This window comes from Rhinolophus hipposideros, assembly GCF_964194185.1.
Source record: "Rhinolophus hipposideros genome assembly, chromosome: 15".
Classification (NCBI taxonomy): domain Eukaryota; kingdom Metazoa; phylum Chordata; class Mammalia; order Chiroptera; family Rhinolophidae; genus Rhinolophus; species Rhinolophus hipposideros.
Window position 1 is genome coordinate 25,811,967 of NC_138061.1, and position 18,905 is coordinate 25,830,871.

Below are 18,905 nucleotides of genomic sequence, written 5' to 3' on the forward strand. Positions count from 1 at the left end.
CAGTCAACAATAAAACACTCCAGGGACCTGTCAACCTTTTTCTGGGAGACCTGAGCTTTTATGGCAGCACCGAATGAAGTAACTGGCAGGTAACTTTACTTGCATGTGATGGTAGAAAGTATTGACCTTGGAATTAGAAGACCAGGTGTTAATTCTAATCATACCATCCAATCATTGTGAACCTTGTGCAAGTGCCTTAGCTATGCAGCCCTCACTTTCCTCATCTGTAAAATGGGCATATTGAACTCCCCCACTTACCACATAAGGCAGTGGTGAGGATCAGTGGTGATGAGATGATGTATAGAAAAGATACTTTGTAAACTGCTTTTCTTATTTCATTTCCCCATTTCTTCTACCTTATGAAGAGTGGAAGGGGCTGCATTCCAGACCTCCTAACAGTCTGCTTAGCAAACCATCCGACAGAAGTTTCTGGGATGAAGTAGATGTTCTATGTTGGTACCATCCACTAGCCACAAGCAGCTGTTGAGCAATTGAAATGTGGCTAGTGTGACCACGGAACTGTTTTCTAATTTTGCCTCGTTTTACTTATGTAGCCACGTTTAGTTTAGCACAGTTCTGTTCTTTCAGAAGGAAAAAAAAAATAAAGAAAACCTAAAGAGCAGAGTGTGATAGAAAAAGGAAAACTAGAAACGGTTGTCACTCCCCTGGTTGCCTGAGGTGACCTGAGCAGGGTGGGGCCAGGCAGCTCGTCTGTGTTCAGTTCTGTGTTAGGTTCTGGGACTGTCCAGTCACTCTCGGTATCAGAGAGAAGCCCCTCCGGCCCAATCCTGCCGCCCAGAGCCCTGTGCCACTCTGCCAGAGACTCTGGTTAAAGGACTCTGATGCATTTCGGAGGTGTTCTGATTGGCCCTGCCTCCTGCTAGGTGACACCAGCCTCCCCCAGTAGACCATGGGGGCTGACAGAGAACAGTGGGCCAACCATTCTTCCTTCCTCCTGGGCTCCGCACAAGTTACTACTAGGAGCAAGCTCACCTTTCACCTTGGGTGAAGGTCTTTAAGCGCAGGTCCCCATTCTACCCATCTTTTGATGAGCATGGGATTGCCACTTCATCTCCTGAGCACGCAGCTTCTTTCTTTCCAAGTGCTAGGCATTCATTTCATCTTCCTTTTCAATGAAGCCTTTTGCCCTGTCTCCCAAGAAGTTTGCTTTCATGTCCTTTTGGTAGAGAAGCTAGACCATCATTTGTAATCAGCCTAGAGTAGGAGGTCTAAACGTTGTCCCACTTGATGCTTACTGTGGGCTCTGCAGCCTTTGGGAGCCATCCTCTAGAAACAAGAGCCAGACCATTCTGGGTCTTGATCCGAAATCAACCAGAGAGAGATAGGGGAAAGACCCTTGTCTCTTCTGCCAGAGAAGGGGTGAGCCAGGCATCCCCTGGCTGAGAAAGCTGGTGTTGCTGGGTGTTCTTCTGAAACATGATAATGCTCACCCCAGCAAAGCAGCAGAGTTATGTGGAGGACAGAAGGTCGAAATTGGGCAGCCACCCAGCTCCAGGTCAGGCTTGCGTGGATGTTACGAAGCATTGTGAATTCTCAGAGCGTCGGAAAGACACATTCTAATTTAAGTAACAAAATACATTCCAAAGGCAAATATAACTTTTTATTATCTCCAATTTAGGATGATTTGTCACTGTCCTCTTCTTTGGGCTGGATAACCAGGAGTTGACTATAGAGACATATTTAAATCAGGACCTTGGGAGGTCATTTGGTCCACCCCTTGCCTTCCAATAAGGTCACACCTTGTTGGTTTTGGGAGGTTCCATTTATGTAGAGCCTTCCATGAGAATGTGTGCAGTCTTCCTGTAATCCAGCCCAATCACTTACGTGAAGACTCTATTTGATGAGTCTGAGTCCCTCAAAGTATTGCTTAATAAACCATTTTAACTTTTGTTTTGCTGCTGCCTTTGAAGCTATAAACCAGTGGTCACCATCCTTTCAGATAATGGCAGCTAGGATTACTGCGCTGCCTTTCATTCTCTGTGGACTCCTTGGCAACATTTTTGACAGTGACTTTTATTCTATTTCATCCACCCTACACATCCATATTCTTCTCTGTTTGATTGTAGACTATTTAAGAATCACGTAGCAGGAATTGAAATTTTACAAAATTGAATATGATAGCTTTTACCTGGGGCACCTGTGGTCCAGCTCATGGCAGGCCCACTCTCTATTATATTATAGACCTTTCCATTAGCTGGTCCCTGAAGGCATTTATGTTTTCCTCCCGGGATAATGGCCAGTTCTTCAGTTTATAAGGGACCCTGCACTTGAACTTGTCTTGGATTTGTTGACCTTGTAGTGTGTCTGACTCAAGCCCTGTTGCTTTGAGTATTTACTCTTTGAATAGGTTTGTTTTGTTTTGCTTTTTCGGTATCCTCGTTCTGGGTATTGATGGCATTGATTTTGAGCATGTTGCGGGTGAGTTTGTGTTGTGTTTCTGTTTCTTGAGTTAATTGTGATGGAAGGCATGTGTGTGCCTCTGACTCTGGGAGGAGCAGAAAATGACCGCCCTTTGTTCTGCGGGGCTGGGGGAGGGAATGGGCAGGCTCTGCGCCTCTGCCACAGCTGGGCGAGTGCCACCGCCTGTGGAGGGCTTATCTGTTAACTGGCAGGTACGTGACTGCGATCTGCGTACAGTCTCCTCTCTAACTGGTGAGGGGAGAACTTGATCACCTCCAGAGATGTCTGTGCACGCACAAACCATTGCGGATCTTCAGCACTGGTTCCCTGGGTACATAGAAAGCCCAGTGGCTTCCCCTTTTCTCAGTGCAACGATGCACCCAGTCTGCATTGTCATGTAGCCTAGAAAGGAATTCCTGTTGGTGTCAATCTTGCACAATTCCTTTAGAAAAGCTTTTGTTTCCTGGGATATCCCCAGAGGTCTGAGATAACCCATCGCCTTTACCCCCTGTCAGTTTCCAACAGTTCTGCTCAAATGAAAAGATTGTAACGGTTGTAAAGTTTAAATCACGATTTAGATCGGTTTTTCTATACAAAGAGCATTCATTTGATAAAATCTTAACGCATGCTTCACACTTGGAAGCATTTCATTCAAAGGAATGCTACATGTCTTAAAGCCGTGTTTCATTTTTTTCTTAATTTTGCAATTATGTCAGAAAACTTTTAACTTACTAAAGTTAATTGAATTATTTAAAAGGCAAACGATATTCAATTACCAGATTAATCATAATTACATAGGAGATATTTTTGCCATTATAAATAATAAAAACAATGATAAAGAATAAGATGTTTGTCTGTGATTTAACCAAAGCAGCATTTTTGCATTTTACTACAACTATGTATCGATACATGCAGCATATAGAGATATATATAGTATATACAGATTCAGTAGATAGATGTGCTATCCATATATATATATACATATATATATGTAATACACACACACACACACACACACACTTTCAACAAAATAGGTGAACTTCCAGTCCTAACTGTTGCTTTGTAAAATGTAACATTTTACTAGATTTGATCATGAATTTCCACATCTCAAGATGTTAGATTATTTCATTCAATTTCTCTTTCTTAAGTTAAAATATATTTTACATTTTGATAACATTTAAATATGCTTTATTGAAAAAACATTCACACAATATAGATGGAAGTAAAAATCTATCTTTACCAACCCCCATCCCTACTCCAACTCCATCCTGGTCCTCTCCCAGAATAATAGTTGTTTTCACTTTGGTGATTCTACTTCTAGAAATTTCTATGTAATATACACGCACGCACATGCACACACACACACACAGAGGGTGCCAAAAAATGTATACACATTTTAAGAAAAACATTAAGAATGTATACACATTTTAAGTATTAAAATTGTAATACTCAGTATATACCAATAACAGAAGAGGAATACAAGTCATGTATATACATTTTTTTGGCATCCCCGGTATATGTATGTACGTATATCTATCTATATTTATATATTTACAAAACACATAATTTTTGGAGGAATAAAACTGATACATATTGTTCCAAACTAGCTTTTTTCACTGTATAATATGTTCATGGTTCAAACATACAGATCTCGCTTAGTTTTTAAGTTGCTCAGTATGAATGTACCACATTCATTTTGCTACTCCTCAAGTAGCATTTAAGCTGTCTCTAATCTGTGACCATTGCAAACAATGCTGTTCTGCACCTCCTTACACACATATGCAAATATTTCTCTGGGATGGCTACCAAGAAGTGGAAATGCTGGGAATGATATGTACGTTTCAAGTCTTAATAGATACTGCCAAACTATTTCCAATCTCAATCTTTTTCTGTTTATTCATAGCCTATAAATAAAAGGTGAGCTTTGGGATTATTGAATTCAACAGCCATTTAAGCACCTACTATGTGTACAGCCACATAGGTTCCGGGGTCTGAACTTTACCATTTTAGATCCAATAGTTCAAGAAGGAAAAAATAAAAAGCCCATTCTACATCTGCAAAAGCTGCTGCTGCTATTAAAAACTGGATTGAGGAACTTCAATACTTTCTGATTCAGGCTGCTAGAAGGACTTCCTCTAAAGCTTCCTCTGCAAAAATATATCTTAAATGGGTCACCTTTAACCCCGAGATTCATTGTCGTCGGTATCATGGAAGAATGATTGCAGGGTGCTGGCTCTCCTACTATGGTTCGGCATGGACTGCCCCTGATTTTGAATACTAATAAGACATGAGCTGGAGCAGGAACCAGGGCTTTTTAACCGATTCTTCAAACTTTCCTAAAATGGTTATTCAGCGGTGCGTGGCATGTTTTCCACCTTCTCCCCAGCCCTGGGCAGCCATATGTCTGAGGCCCTATGTAATTAGCTTAGCCACACACACATCCAGAATAAGGTGTCAGATGGTATGGTAGGCAGAATAATGGCCTTTCAAAGATGCCTAGGTCCTAATTTCCAGAACTAATGAATGTGTCATCTTCCATGGGACAAGGGACTTTGTAGATGTGACTAAGTTAAGGATCTGGAGATGGGGAGATTATCCTGGATTTTCTGAGTGGGACCCATATAATCACAGGGTCCTTAAAAGTGGCAAAGGAGAAACAGAAGAGGAGGTCATAGTAATGCAATGTGAGAAGGACTCAACCCACCATTCCTGGCTTTGAAGATGGAGGGAGGGGTTGCAAGCCAAGGGACATGGGGGACCCGTTGAAGCTGGAAAAGGTAAGGAAATGGATTTACCCGCACAGCCTAGAACCTCTAGAGCAGAATGCTTCCTCAGAGGGTGTCCTGCCAGCACCTTGGTTTCAGCACAGTGAGACCAACATTGGCCTTCTAATTTACAGAACTGTAAAATTATCAATTTGTGTTGTTTTATGCCACTAAGTCTGCAGTCATTTGTTACAGCAGCCATAGGAAACTAATACAGTAAGTAAAGGTTGGGTGCTTGGTGTCATTTTTCATAGAGGTGATGGCCATTACCTCAGAGAATTTTAATAGTATTATTTTAATAACTTCACAGCAGTAAAATAAATAAATCACCCAGAAGCATATTATTGAATAAAAGAATATATTTAAAAGAAATATACCACCAACAAAAGTAATGTTTTTAATCAACGACAACTCCCTGTCTCAGGAACGTGCAGTTTTGGAAAGACTCCCTAACAGCACACATTGTTCCTTGGTGACCACCCACATTAATTTACCCTGCAGCTCACTGTTTGACACCTGATACTGTGGATAGTTGGAGGTGCAGAAAATGTGCCAGAGCTTTTAAAGATTTCACTGTCCTTGGTGGGACAAACACACCCAAATTGGGTGAGGTCCTAAGTGACCTCACCCCCAGTGAGATGCAAGCATTCCAGGAGACAGGAACAGGTGGTGAGCACTTCTGCTTGAGAACTATGATGATGGCCTCAGAAAGAAAGGTAGTGCACAGGTCTGTTGAACTAGGGAGCAAAAGTCTCTCTCCAGGTTGAAGAGAGCTTTAGGCTTATTTGGATTTTGTTGTTTGTTTTTAATTTTTTTTTAAAATAGCATTTTAACAAAAACTGATTTTCACAAAGTAGTGAAGGGTATTTATAAAAAGCCATTCCAAAATAGTAATATAATTAAGATACTAAAATTGCCTCTGCTGCAAACGGCAAAGCTACTTTTAGTAGTGTGAGTTTTTCATCCATTCAGAAAGTGGATGTACAGCCTGTCCCCAGTCATTTTCCTGTAAGTCTCTCTTCTTCCCCTTTTTTGTTTGTTTTAAAGTGGTGGGCTGCCTGGAAGGCCTTCCTTGCCCTCTGGGTCCCACTCCACACTCCCCAGGAAAGCACAGGCACACAGCAGGCTGGAGCCTGGGCTGGCCCTCCCACCCTGGCAGCTATACAGCCCTCAGGCCTTCTCTTCACTGTGTCTCCCCCTTTCCCTTCTCCCTCCTCTACCCCCCTTCCCCAAGCAGGCCTCACAGTTTCTCTTCCACTCCCAGAGTCACTTCTGCTCTGCCCCGCCCCCTGCCTCTGACCCCTGCCTCCCTCTCTTGTATTTTTCCTTACACATCCCTTCTTTCCGGTCCTATTGACCTGGTGAGTCCCTTTCTTTCAACAATGCTATGGTTCTGACTTAATTTTCCCTCTGAGGAAGGAGTTACTTTTAAGGTGCAGGTATCTAGGAAAACATGCTAAGATGTGAAGAAGCTGAAACAAATATTCCCCACTTCAGATTTTTACCATGCTCTTCCTCATTTGCCTTCACCTGTTTGCAGACTAAAGTTATGAAAGGGTGGAGGGCAGAAGAACATATGTCTTATATTTTACTTACATCATCTCATTTTAAACCATCACAGCAGTCCATATGAGGTGTAGTATTTAATTGAATCTAAGTCATACTTTTTTTTTCTTTCACATTTTAACATCACTAAAATTGGCATGTGACCTACAACTGGCAACTGGCATTTAATTGGCAGTTTTTTTCTTTCCTAGAGGTACGTAAAATAATTGTGAGTCTTATCACTGATGACACCTTAGAGTTGATGAAAGCACTATAGATAGTGTTGTCCCCATTTTGCAGATGAGTACACTGAGGCCCAGAGATCTGCTGAGGATCATAGAGATGGTAGAAAGTATAACTATTATTCTATGTATGCCCGTTAAATTAAGCTTGTTAATTGTGTTGTTCGGGTCATAATCTTTATGAATATATTTCTTTCTGTAAATAATTGAGAGATTTGTTTTGAAATAGCCTACTGTGGTAGTCCTTTCTTTAAAAAATAATTTATTGGTTGCGGGGCTTTTATAGCAGGGTTGGGGGAAGATTCTTGTTTTCTAAATCCCACTTTTTGCTTTGACTGATCTGCGATTTATACCCCCTCTCCCTCTGTATGCCAGAGCAAGCACCCTATCTGGTGTGTGTCACAGACTAGAACATAACCATCCCTAGCCCCTGTGGCTATCTAGTCAGATGAAAAATTCTTAAGAATATGGAAGAGCAGTTGATGATCGGTGATCAGTGTTAACCTGTTTCTGGAGGAGTTTTGCTAGCTGGAGCAGATTGAAAAAGAACTCAAACCAAAGAAATATTACAATGTTATTTAATTAAACAGTAAACATCTATATACATACATACACATTGATCCAGAATTCTTAAAAAATTTTCTCCTCTCACATCAGATTGCAGACTGCTAAAGGCAGGCACTTTCTCCTCACCTGTGCACATAGTCAATACTCAGTGAATGAATGAAATGAAATAGGCAGGGGTCTTATGGATGGATGGAGGATCTTGGGTTAATTTTAAAAATTAAACATTAGCGATACACAGAAGTGATTGTTTCAAGGACCTTAGCCTGGAAAACAGCAGCAATCAATTCAATAAAAACCCTACCTGCCGACGTGCATGTGCATAGCTATGTGCCCCGTGCTTTGGCAGATACAATAATACAGTCCCTCCTTCAAGCCGTCTGAGTCGTAAGAGAGATAAGGCATGTGTGGAAATAACAGAGCAGAATGTCATGTGAGCCATAGAGGAAACACTCACTTCATGGCCAGCGCACTTATCAGGTTCATTACCCAGTGAATACTCAAGTTTCTTATACACACTGCATTTCGTCTGAGATTGTGGCAATAAGGCTCTTTTCTCCCTGTGTGGAATTTCTCTGTGAGGTCACAGGTTTGATCTTCTCTTACTCATTACAGCCAAGGTCCCTGTGTTCATTTCCGTTTCATTAAAACACAGGACTTGTTTGTCTACTGAGTAGTCCCAAGGAACTGACAGCATTGAGCCTCTAGTCCTGGTTCTTCCTGGTGCTTGTCTAACACCTCTCAGAAGCAGTGACATTCTCCAGACTATACCACTGACCAATTGTACAAATGCCAGCCTTTTTTTGACATATACTTTTCCATCACTAATCTGTTGTCCGTATTCTACCCTCCAAGCTAAAGCAAAGTATGGAAGAAGAAGCAGGCGGAAGAGAGATAGCCATTTCCCCCCAACCCTCTCCAAATAAGATGGGCCATAATTCTAGTCCCCCCAGTATCTTTTCAAGTTGCTTCCCTATTCTGGGAAGCTGCAGCTGCACCATCCCATTGCCAAAGCTGCATGCACTCCCACAACTCCCATAAGCCACTGCTCCATCTCGCTGGCCTGTGAGGGCATTGGTTAAAGACATTTCAGCACCTGATTCCTGGACAGCACCAGAGCTGCAGAACAGGCCCAGAGGCTGAACCCTGCCCTTCCCCTGCTGTACCCCACATGCAAACCATTCCACAAATTAGGAAGACTTTGAAAAGTAGAGCAAGTCTCATTATAAAAGTTTGCTTTCCAGACAATTAATTAATGTCAAAAGGCAAAAGCTAGTGATATAACATCTCTCCAAGTTTCCAAGGACGTATCTAAAATCTAAGTCAATCTTTTGAATGTATCTAACATTTCTTGGGGAAAGAAATCTTTAATTTAAAAACTAGGAAGTAAAAAAGAAGACAAGTTCATTCTTGGTTCAAAAAGCTAGAGAGCTAAAAAAAATTTCAGAGACACTAGTAACTTTCTGATGCCTGTTAGAGAATAATAATACTTCCTAGGTTGTGGTGAAGACAAATGAGATAAGGCATGTAAATTGCTTATCACAGCACCTAGCACATACCAAATGCTCAGTTGTTAGTGTGTTGAGGTTATTATGTTTATCTAATGCCTAATATAACAATAGCAGTTTACTTGGACCAACCCTTGTCTAAGAAACTTCAGCATGTCTCTCTCTCCCCATCTCCCTCTCCCTCTCCCTCTCCCTCTCTTTCTCCCTCTCTTTCTCCCTCTCTCTCTCTCTCCCTCACTCCCCCTCTCCCTCTCCCTCTCTTCCTCCCTCTCCCTTCCCTCCCCCCTCCCCTTCTCTCGCCCCCTCTTTTTCCATCAACCAAATAACATGACACTATGCAACATTTTTTTGTTTTTTAATTAGAACTATATATCCTCTGTTGTTAATTTTTAACACAGTCATTTAAACATTTTTATATTGTTGTCTGCAGACATGCAATCCTAAGATGAGTGGTCCTACATTTTACTTCGTTTCCTATAAATCAATGTCTCACTTAGGAAAAAGTTTATTTATCCCTATTATATTAGTCAGCTCTTATTCATTCATTCTACTGGTTGTTTTTTTATTAAGCCACCATGTGCCAGGTACCTTGCTGAGTCCTGGAGGTTAGTAGTGAACAAGAGCAACTCCTGCCTTCACAGAACTCAGAGAGAATCAATATGCCTGATGAATTAAAGAAATTCATACTTTTGGAAAGAATTGCAACTTCCTCTAACCAAATCTTTTATCAGAATTCATAAGTTGTAACCAGAATCATTTCTCACTCCTACTGTCCATTCTTGCTAAAAGATGCTAGTAAGAAATGGAATGGTAAAACAAATGAGGACAGAAAAGGGAAGGACATGACTGGGACAACCCGTGAATTAATCAGCCCCTGAATAATCAAGAGGTAATATATAAAATGTAAGTATCATAGTTCATGCCTTCTTAAATAATTAAACATATTAAAGGAGGAACAAAAAGACCACATTTCAGAAGGAATTAGTAGCCTTAAGGCAGAGTGTGAGCAAAAAAAGCTCTATAATAGCATTTATAAGCCCTTTCTATATTGTAATAAACCAAGCAAGTAGCAGTAAGAGGAATGGTTATATGGATTCTCCTATATATTTTAAAGTAGCAGATGCCAACCTAGAGATCACAGAGTTATTACAAGGCATCTGAGAATTCATCTGTGCATGGACATTTTATCAATAGGCACTAAAGCATAGCTACTATTATATGGAAATTTTTTTAACATTAAAAAGGTATCTTCACACTTGAAAAGAGTTGAAACCACAGTCTTAAAATATGTGCTCACTTACTATAAAAAATGGGGTTCAAAGGAGCCAGAGAAGGGTCATTGAAAGGAAGAGAAACAGTGAGAGACTTCAGATAATACATGGAGAAAGGACGAGAGAACAGAGGAGTGGAAGAGGAAAGAGAAAGAGGAGAGGAAAATTACACACAAGATATGGAAGGGAAATTATGGAGTCATGCAAACTTGCTTTAAACTTCCAGCTCATTCTCATCCTAGCTGTGGAACCTTAGAAAAAGTTACCTAACCTCTCTGAGTTTGGGTTTCCTCATCTGTAAAGTAAAGGCCATAATAACCGTAGCCTACTTCATCGTGGTAGAGGGTGAACAAAATGTCGGTCCTGTGTGTGACACATGAAAAGTCCTCAAATATTAGTTACTACCACCACCATCACACCATCATTTCGTACTGTCCCACCTTACATCTACCCATGAGATCTTTCAGAGTCTTACTGCCAGCAAACACCGGAGTGTTACTTTTTGGTCAGTTCTCCTCTCTAATGAACTGGATTGGTCAGAACTCTTGATTGTAATAGAAGCTCACCCTTGCTAACTTATCCTCCTCCCCACCATCATAAAAAGGATCCAGTGGAGGCATATTGGGGTAACTCAAAGAAAATCTGGTCGACTGAGCCTCAAGCAAGCAGGACTGGGAGCAGCAGGGGCCTGTCAGGACTGACAGGAGCCAGAGTCCCAACGCGACTGGGTCACTCTCCCTGACTTTGTGCCTCTCACCCCTGCCTCTCTGCACGTCGGGCTGTCAGCCTAATCATGGCAGAACATCTTCTCCCTGAACCTGGAACCAAAACCACCAGCAGCTCCTGGGCATATATCTTCACAGCCTGACTACCAGAGAGAAAGCTCCAATGATAAGAAAACGATTCTGAGTGGCCATGTGCCCACCCCTGTGGTTCAGGGAAACCATCTGGATGGGGAAGGGGGAAGTATTGATCCTTCAAATATGAGAGTTTCTGTTCCAAGATCCAAGAGGGCAGAATGCTGAGCAGACAAACAACCACAATATCGTAACTTACTCAGCACGCGTTCATTGAACACCTGCTGTGTGTTCCTACCTGTGTTCAACACTAGAGACACAGAGGTGGCCAAGGTATTCATACTCCCTGCTCTCGTGGAGCTGATGTTCTAACAGGCAGACAGCAACAAACAGGAAATTTTCTGTTGAGAAACAAGGTACACACCTACATGCACATGCACACATTCCCGCACGCACGTAAATGCTTTTTGGAAAAGTCTCACACAGCCAAAATTTGAGAGGACTAGGTCACTTTCAGTTTTTGAGACTGTAAGTAGATTCAAACCTGAAGCCTTTGTTACCACCCCCAGACGCCTCAGGTACAGACCCCCTTCCGCTCTCCAGGTCACCCTACAATCCTTCAGTGAAATCATCCACCTCAGCACCCATTTATCTTCTTTTCTAACCCTCGATTTCAATTTTTTGAAACCTATTGAGACCCAATGATGCAAAAAAGACACCAGCTAGATTTCCAAGAAAATTTGCATGCTCAGAATTATGAACTAATGGTAGACAGGTCTGGAGAAATATTCCAGGTGAACTCCAATCGGGGAAAAGAACAAAAGAGAAAAGAGACGAGTAAAATTGGTGTCTCGGTGTTCACCGAGTGTGTCATCCATGAGAACCATGACTTAGAAAGGAGTTAACCAGGGCCTGTCACAGGGGCCCAAGGGGCTATAGGGCCCCAATCTCACTCTCACAAATGTGAGATTCGTGCCTTTGTATTGGATGCATTGGACGTGTATTTGTTTATGGATGTGTTCGAAATAGTTAATATTTATTTTTAATGTATTTTAAAAATTATGTGAATGATTTTGGCAACCCTGTTTTAGCATGTTTTTCATTTTTTAATATGCTAATAAATATACTAAGAGAGCATATTTTTTAATATACTCTCTTACTAATATACTAAGAGAGTATATTTTTTAATATACTAAGGGCCAGTCTAGAAGAAAGTTGTTTTTACTTTGTAGCAAAATTAACTAAATAAGGATGATGTAATTTTTTTCATAAAACTATAAAAATATTCCATCTATAGAACTGATGTTTTTAATTCTAAGATTTTGTCCTTTTTGCTTTTTTGGGGGTATTAAAAATATTTTTATGGTTATCATATTGTAGATGGTAGCTACTGATTTTTTTTTAATTGTCCTTAGTTGGCAAAGTAAAACATTGCAATCCTGTGTGGGTGCTGCAAAGTCTGTGTTCTGAAATTTTATTGTGCCATGAAATCTCAAAGTCTGGAAAGCACTGCTCTGTATAATGTTGGCATCTCAGAAAGGCGGAACACCCCTTCGTTGAGTTATGCCACGTGCAGGAACTGGGCTGGCTGGTTTTCACACATTTCCCCTAATTAAACCACTCAAGGGAGGTCTTGGCCTGGTTTTACAGATCCAGAAACTGAGGCTTAGCAAGGTGAGGATGTTTGCCAAGGGTCTCAGTCTCCGGCGCTACACCTTCGCTCTCCCGTGTATGGTGGCGAGCTGCGTGTGAGCCCGGTCTCCCTGCCCTGTGTGCGTGTCCTGCCCAGCCAGGCCTCCTCCCACTCCTGAGGCCTCATGTGAGACACCAGTGTTCCTAGCTGGGGTGACAGCCTCATCTTCCCTTCACATTTCCTTTCTCTCAGAGCCCATCCCTTGCCCCATACACTGAAGCTTTAATTGCTTTCAGTGCTTCCATAAACAGCATTTTAGAGACTGAGGCCAATTTTTGTGACTCACTTCTGGTGCTCTGGCTGGGAAGAACTTCCTGGAGAAACTCAATAGGGAGGTAGTGAACTGTGTACTTCTGTCCCTTTTTAGTGAGGGACACGGAGGTCACACGTGTTCCCTGGAGCTCTTGGCGGTCACAAGGAGCTGTCGTATCTGAGTGTGGGGCAAGTGGGGGTGGTGGGTCAGCCCAGGCCCAGAGGGCGGGGGCCTGCCTTGCGGGTTCACAATGGCCTTGGTGCATGCCGTGGTCTTCCCTCTGTGGGCAGGGTTTGGAGGGTGGTTTTCCCCTGCACAGGCTGGGCCTGGCTTGCTTTCTGGACGGTGGTTTTCCCCTGCACAGGCTGCGCCTGGCTTGCTTTCTGGACAGCTGCACACTCAGTCTGCACAGGGGACCTTGGCACTTTGCAGAGGCAAATGCACCTCTGGGTTGACCAAAGGCTGTTCTCGCTTGTGCCCCTCCTCATCCACAATCACATTGTGGCTTCACAGTGTGGCCTCATGTGACCACCAGATAGAGCTATCGCAGCCATACATGCAAACAGGAAGAGCACCTGTTCTCTGTCTTAGGAGGAGGAGAACTGAGCTTGTTCCCTGGACTCACGAGCGCACTGAGGGAGAGAGATAGCATCTGGCTCTGCCTGAGGAAGATGGACCAGACCATAGACCTATGTAGTTTTTAGGCAATAACAGATAAAGGGGAAAGTCTCCATCGGCTTATAAAACTGGAGATGGCTAACGAGGGCATTATAATGTACAAAGTGAGAAACATGTTGACAAATAGAGCCGAGGTTAATGTTATACACCACATCATGCAGAAGTAGTAATAGTAATAGCAGGACTTCACTATGGTTCATGTTTATCATTTTATGGTGCCTAGTACGAGGTCTAACAATTAAGTTTGCGAACTTGTTGCAATGATGTTGCTAACCTTTTTTTATATCAGAGGGATTATTCATTATGAATGTGTACCAACCGGACAAACAGTTAACCAAGTTTACTATTTGGAAGTGCTGAAAAGGCTGCGTGAAAAAGTTAGACAACCTGAACTTTTCTCCAACAATTCAGGCTGTTGCATCACGACAATGTACCAGCTCACAGGGCACCGTCTGTCAGGGAGCATTTAGCCAGTAAGCAAATAACTGTATTGGAACACCCTCCCTACTCATCTGATCTGGTCCCCAATGACTTCTTTCTTTACCCGAAGATAAAGGAAATATTGAAAGGAAGACATTTTGATGACATTCAGGACATCAAGGGTAATACAACAACAGCTCTGATGGCCATTCCAGAAAAAGAGTTCCCAAATTGCTTTGAAGGGTGGACTAGGCACTGGTATCCATGCGTAGCTTCCCAAGGGGAGGACTTCGAAGGTGACCGTAGTGATACTCAGCAATGAGGTGTGTACCACTTTTTCTAGGATGAGTTCATGAACTTAACTGTATGACCTCGTATTTCCTCTCTCTTCCTAAAAACACCCTTCCTTCCTCATGAGAAATTGTTTCTCCGCTTTCATGGGCAGTTTTGGAGAAATGGTAATCAGGAAATACTGCACAGAAGCCAAAAAGATCCCTGGAGGTTCTTCCATCAGATGCCAAGGAGGAGAGCCAAGACGTGGGCACAGCCCTAAGCACATCCAATTGGAATGTCCACGGCCACTATCATTTTTGGGCAGAGCAATGGAAGATGGAAGAAATATTTAGAATTTAGTCATTTTCACTATCGCACCTGATCTAGGCTGTCAGAGGACTCTGGCTCCTTCTGGAGCTGCCTGTTCCTAGCCTGGCCCTTCAGCCTTCGATTTGAACCAACGAGTTTCCCCATAGCCTGCCAATCAATTTTTTTTTCACATAAGTTAGGCAGAGTCAGTTTCTGTTATTTATAACCAAAGAACCTCACCGAGCATCACCTGCCCAAATTAGTGCTGTCCTCTTCTCAGTGGCCTGCGAGAAGGTCATACAACGGGTCCAGTGGTGCTGTCATCACTCACACAGTGCTGGGCCTCCCCATTTGAAAAGGCCTTGGGGGGCTGTCTCCATGCCACACAAGAACACGTGACCTTATAACTATGCCTCAATTTGGACCCCAAACAACATTACCAGCTCAATCAGCTGTTTATTCATCAGACTTGGCTACAAATGTCAAAGAGCCTTTTGACTATTTCCAGTAATAAAATCCAGCTTCACAGAATGAGAGTCTGCCACCATTGTGCTTATTCCAAATAATGTGGCAGTGATTTGAAGAAAATTCTCCAGGGAGCCCCCAAAGTCTCTAGAGCAATGGCAATGGCCTTGGGATAAATATCTGGCGTCACTGGATGACTGCTCAGAAGGGGAAGGGGACTCGTCTGAATGGATATATTCTGGTATATTTACCAACTGGCCCATCTCATTATCTAAAAATCACAGTCCATGGTGGAAACATGTTTCTAAGCCTAAAAATTAGACTTTATTTTAAAGACCGTTTGAAAAATCCCCTACGTTCAGCCGGAGAACACTCCCCCTCAAACTCATCCCCCCAGACATGGCCAGGTAAGGATGTCCCCCTTCATATTAGAAGCAGGTGAGGTTTAATAGGCAGTGGTTATTGTCTGTTGTTCTTAAACGGGATGTGTGTCCTCTGCCCAAGAATGGATGGGCTGAAAATCTGAAACAAAAGAGTACGTTTCCATCAACAAATCCTGCTTCAGAGCCTCTTGTGTAGGCGTCATGCTTCCTTGCTTTATAAGTTTCTCTTAGAATGGGGCAAAGCTTGCCCTTATGTTTCCCAAAATAAAAGTGTGTGTGTGTATGTGTGTGTGTGCGCGCGCATGCAGATATGTTTGGATGACATTATGGGCCCCAAACTGAAACATCAGAGTAGGTGGAACACACCCTCCCCACCCACTCCCAGGTGACATGGTCACCTGGTTGTGTCCACACTCAGAAGAGGAACGGATAAATCCCTATCATCCAGTCCCATGACATATGCCAGGTCCAAGGTCCTGGATCACCCCGACTTTCAGGCAGGGGGCAGGGGGACTGAGCTTGTTCTTGATATTTCTTTTGATAGAGAAAAAAGGAAGAGTGAAGCTTTCAGAATTGACTTCTGTATCTTGGTGTCTTGCAATTTCCTTCCCTGTGATCAAAAGATCACAATCCAACAAGGGGAGAGAGAGGAGAATCTCTCCTTTGGACAGGCTGTAAGACAGTCTTGGATTATTTATTTGTTCTGTAACTCATTTCTGTCAAACATTCTTTTTCTGTCTTTTGTCATAAAAAATTGAAATGCTAGTTTCTCAGTGGATGTCTTCGCTTTAACTATCTGTCTGACCTTGGACAAATTATTTAACCTCTCCAAACCTGTTTTCTTGAGTGTAATCACAGTGCCTGACACAACATAGGTAGGTGTTCAATAAGTATTTGTGGGGAAGTGACAGTATTTCTAAGGTCCTTTTAGCTCTAACGCTCCATGGTTTTCCTGGTAATTGAGTGGATGGAGTCTAGTGGTGGGCTCCCTCCCCATGGTGGACAACACTGTTGCCCCTGGGCATGTTTCATAGTCATTTGGAATTTATTCCCAAAAGCATTGTTCTGCCCACCTCCTGAGTATGCTCAGTACCACACTAGGCATATAAAGTTCATCTTCCGAGTCTAGAATCAAAAGGCCACATGGTCTACCCAGCAGAGTTGCTATTGACCGCTATTGCGCACTGCTCCTTGCTTTTGCTTGTCCAAAGTTGTTTGCTCATTTACTCGGTGTATTTGAAAAACATTTCATATACAATAACTCCTCAACTCCCTTCATCTCTTAGTTGTCTATATCATGTCATCCGTAACAGATAGGCAAGACCATAAACTTTGTTCAAATGTCAAGTCGCTGTTTGTATTCCTGTTTCTCAGTTGGCCAGTGCCTGAATTTGCACAATTGATGTATTTCTGGGGATAATATTGCTCTTTTGTAAAGCTGATTTACAAAGGGTGTCCCCTAGAGGCTCACCCCTAATCAGAATTGTCAACTGGGGACTGCTAGAGATTGATGATGGGGGATTATGATTGTCTACATGTTGCACTTTCATCCAATTTTCTGATGTGTTTTGGTAATGATGTTGACAGTTGTGTGAAGATCTGTTACTGAAATTAAAGCAGCAGCAGCAGCAGCATTTTTGAGCTTGATGATTAAATTTGATTAGATCAGAGTGGGTTTTACTTCTCCCTCAGAGTCAGCAGAGATTTACTGTCCACCAACTGATTTAACTTCATGCTAGAAGATGGTTAGTGACATATCTTACCATCAGAAAAAGAAATGCCAAGGAGCATTGGAACGAAAACCCAACCTTGTTTGACTTTTGTGAGATGACCTTGAAGGGTCTGAAAATGTACATACACATGATCAAAGATTTCTGCCCATATAGCATTATAGAGAAAATAAATGTTGACACATGTTGGTGGACCTATGTATTCACGAGCATCTTCCAATAGTAGCTCGCATTTGAGTGAGTCAGAGGCCTTCATGAAATCAGATAAGGTAAAAAAAAAAAAAGAATAGGATTATGGTTTCTGGATTTTACTGACCACTGACAAGAGGTAAAAGTAACCATTTATGAGTCTGAGTCTAAATGACTTAGAGCCACAGTGAGATTCTAGGAGAAAGCGCAGGAGTGGTCCTGTGCAGGAACTTTCTGTGAGATAATATGTGTAATTGCACTCTGTATATGAATTCTTAAAGTAATCATAAGTAATAATTCACAAAAGAAGAATTGTAAATGGATAATAGACGGGATCGTATACAATCTCACGAAGAATTTTCAAGATGTGATAGAATCAGACTCTAGCTTTCAGTAGCAAAACTGGCAAAAATGTAGGCGCATCGTACTACTTAGTATTGGCAAAATTACGGAGAGGAGAATATTGGCATCAACTACTGGTGGGAGTTCAAAAATCTGGAAAGAAATTTATTAAAATGTATTGAAGGCCTTAAAAACACACAGACCCTTTAGCCATATAATTCTACTTCTATAACTCTGTCCTAGGGAAAAAAACTCAGAAATATACGATCAAAAATTTATGTGCAAGGCTATTTGTTGCACCTTTTTATAACAGCGAAAAACAAAAACAAAACCAGAAGCAAATTTATTATCCCTTAATAGTAAAATGGTTAAGTAAATTACAGAACAGCAACATGCTGAAATACTATGTGGTCATTAAAATTCTCTTCAAAGAATATTTAAGGACATGAGGGAAATATTCACGATATCACAACTCAGGGAACGAAACATAATATAAAACTTCATACAGTATGGTCCTAACTTTCTATAACATTTAAATATGCACAGAAAAAGACTACAAGGAAATATACCAAAGTATTCACAGTTATGCTAGGTGGTTGGTTTAGAGATAATTTTCTTTTTTATGATTTTCTGTATTTTTCCAATTTTTGTAAAATTTGCACAAAGTACATTTTTCTAATTATCAGGAAAACTTATAATGATCATAAGCACAGTATCCATAGGATCACACAAGAATTTTTTTCAGCATTTCAGATCCTCAAGATGAGACCGGGGAGAACAATTAAGTGTTTCTCTTCCCCCTATTTGGAAAATTTTAGCAGAAATTCCATGGGCTCTGAGGCCTTTCTTGTTTTTTTCATCTGCTTGATGATTTTCTGCACCTTGTCAAGAATCAGAGGGATTCTGCAGATTGTTTTGTCTGATATTACAGGACAGAGTTGAAAACGTGTTTTTCCATAATTGTCTTAACTGAGAAGGTCTCGGAAGTGTTCTTTCCAGAGCTCTGCGACAGCTTCATTCTTATTTTATTCTCTCCAGGCCGGTGGCTACTGTGTGT

The 18,905-nt window shown here is 41.8% G+C and overlaps 1 protein-coding gene across 2 annotated transcripts in view; it reads left to right on the forward strand.

Annotated features, from left to right (window-relative positions):
- Positions 1 to 18,905, forward strand: part of CRTAC1 (cartilage acidic protein 1) — a 133,397-nt gene that overhangs the window by 17,551 nt on the left and 96,941 nt on the right. The window lies entirely within an intron of this gene.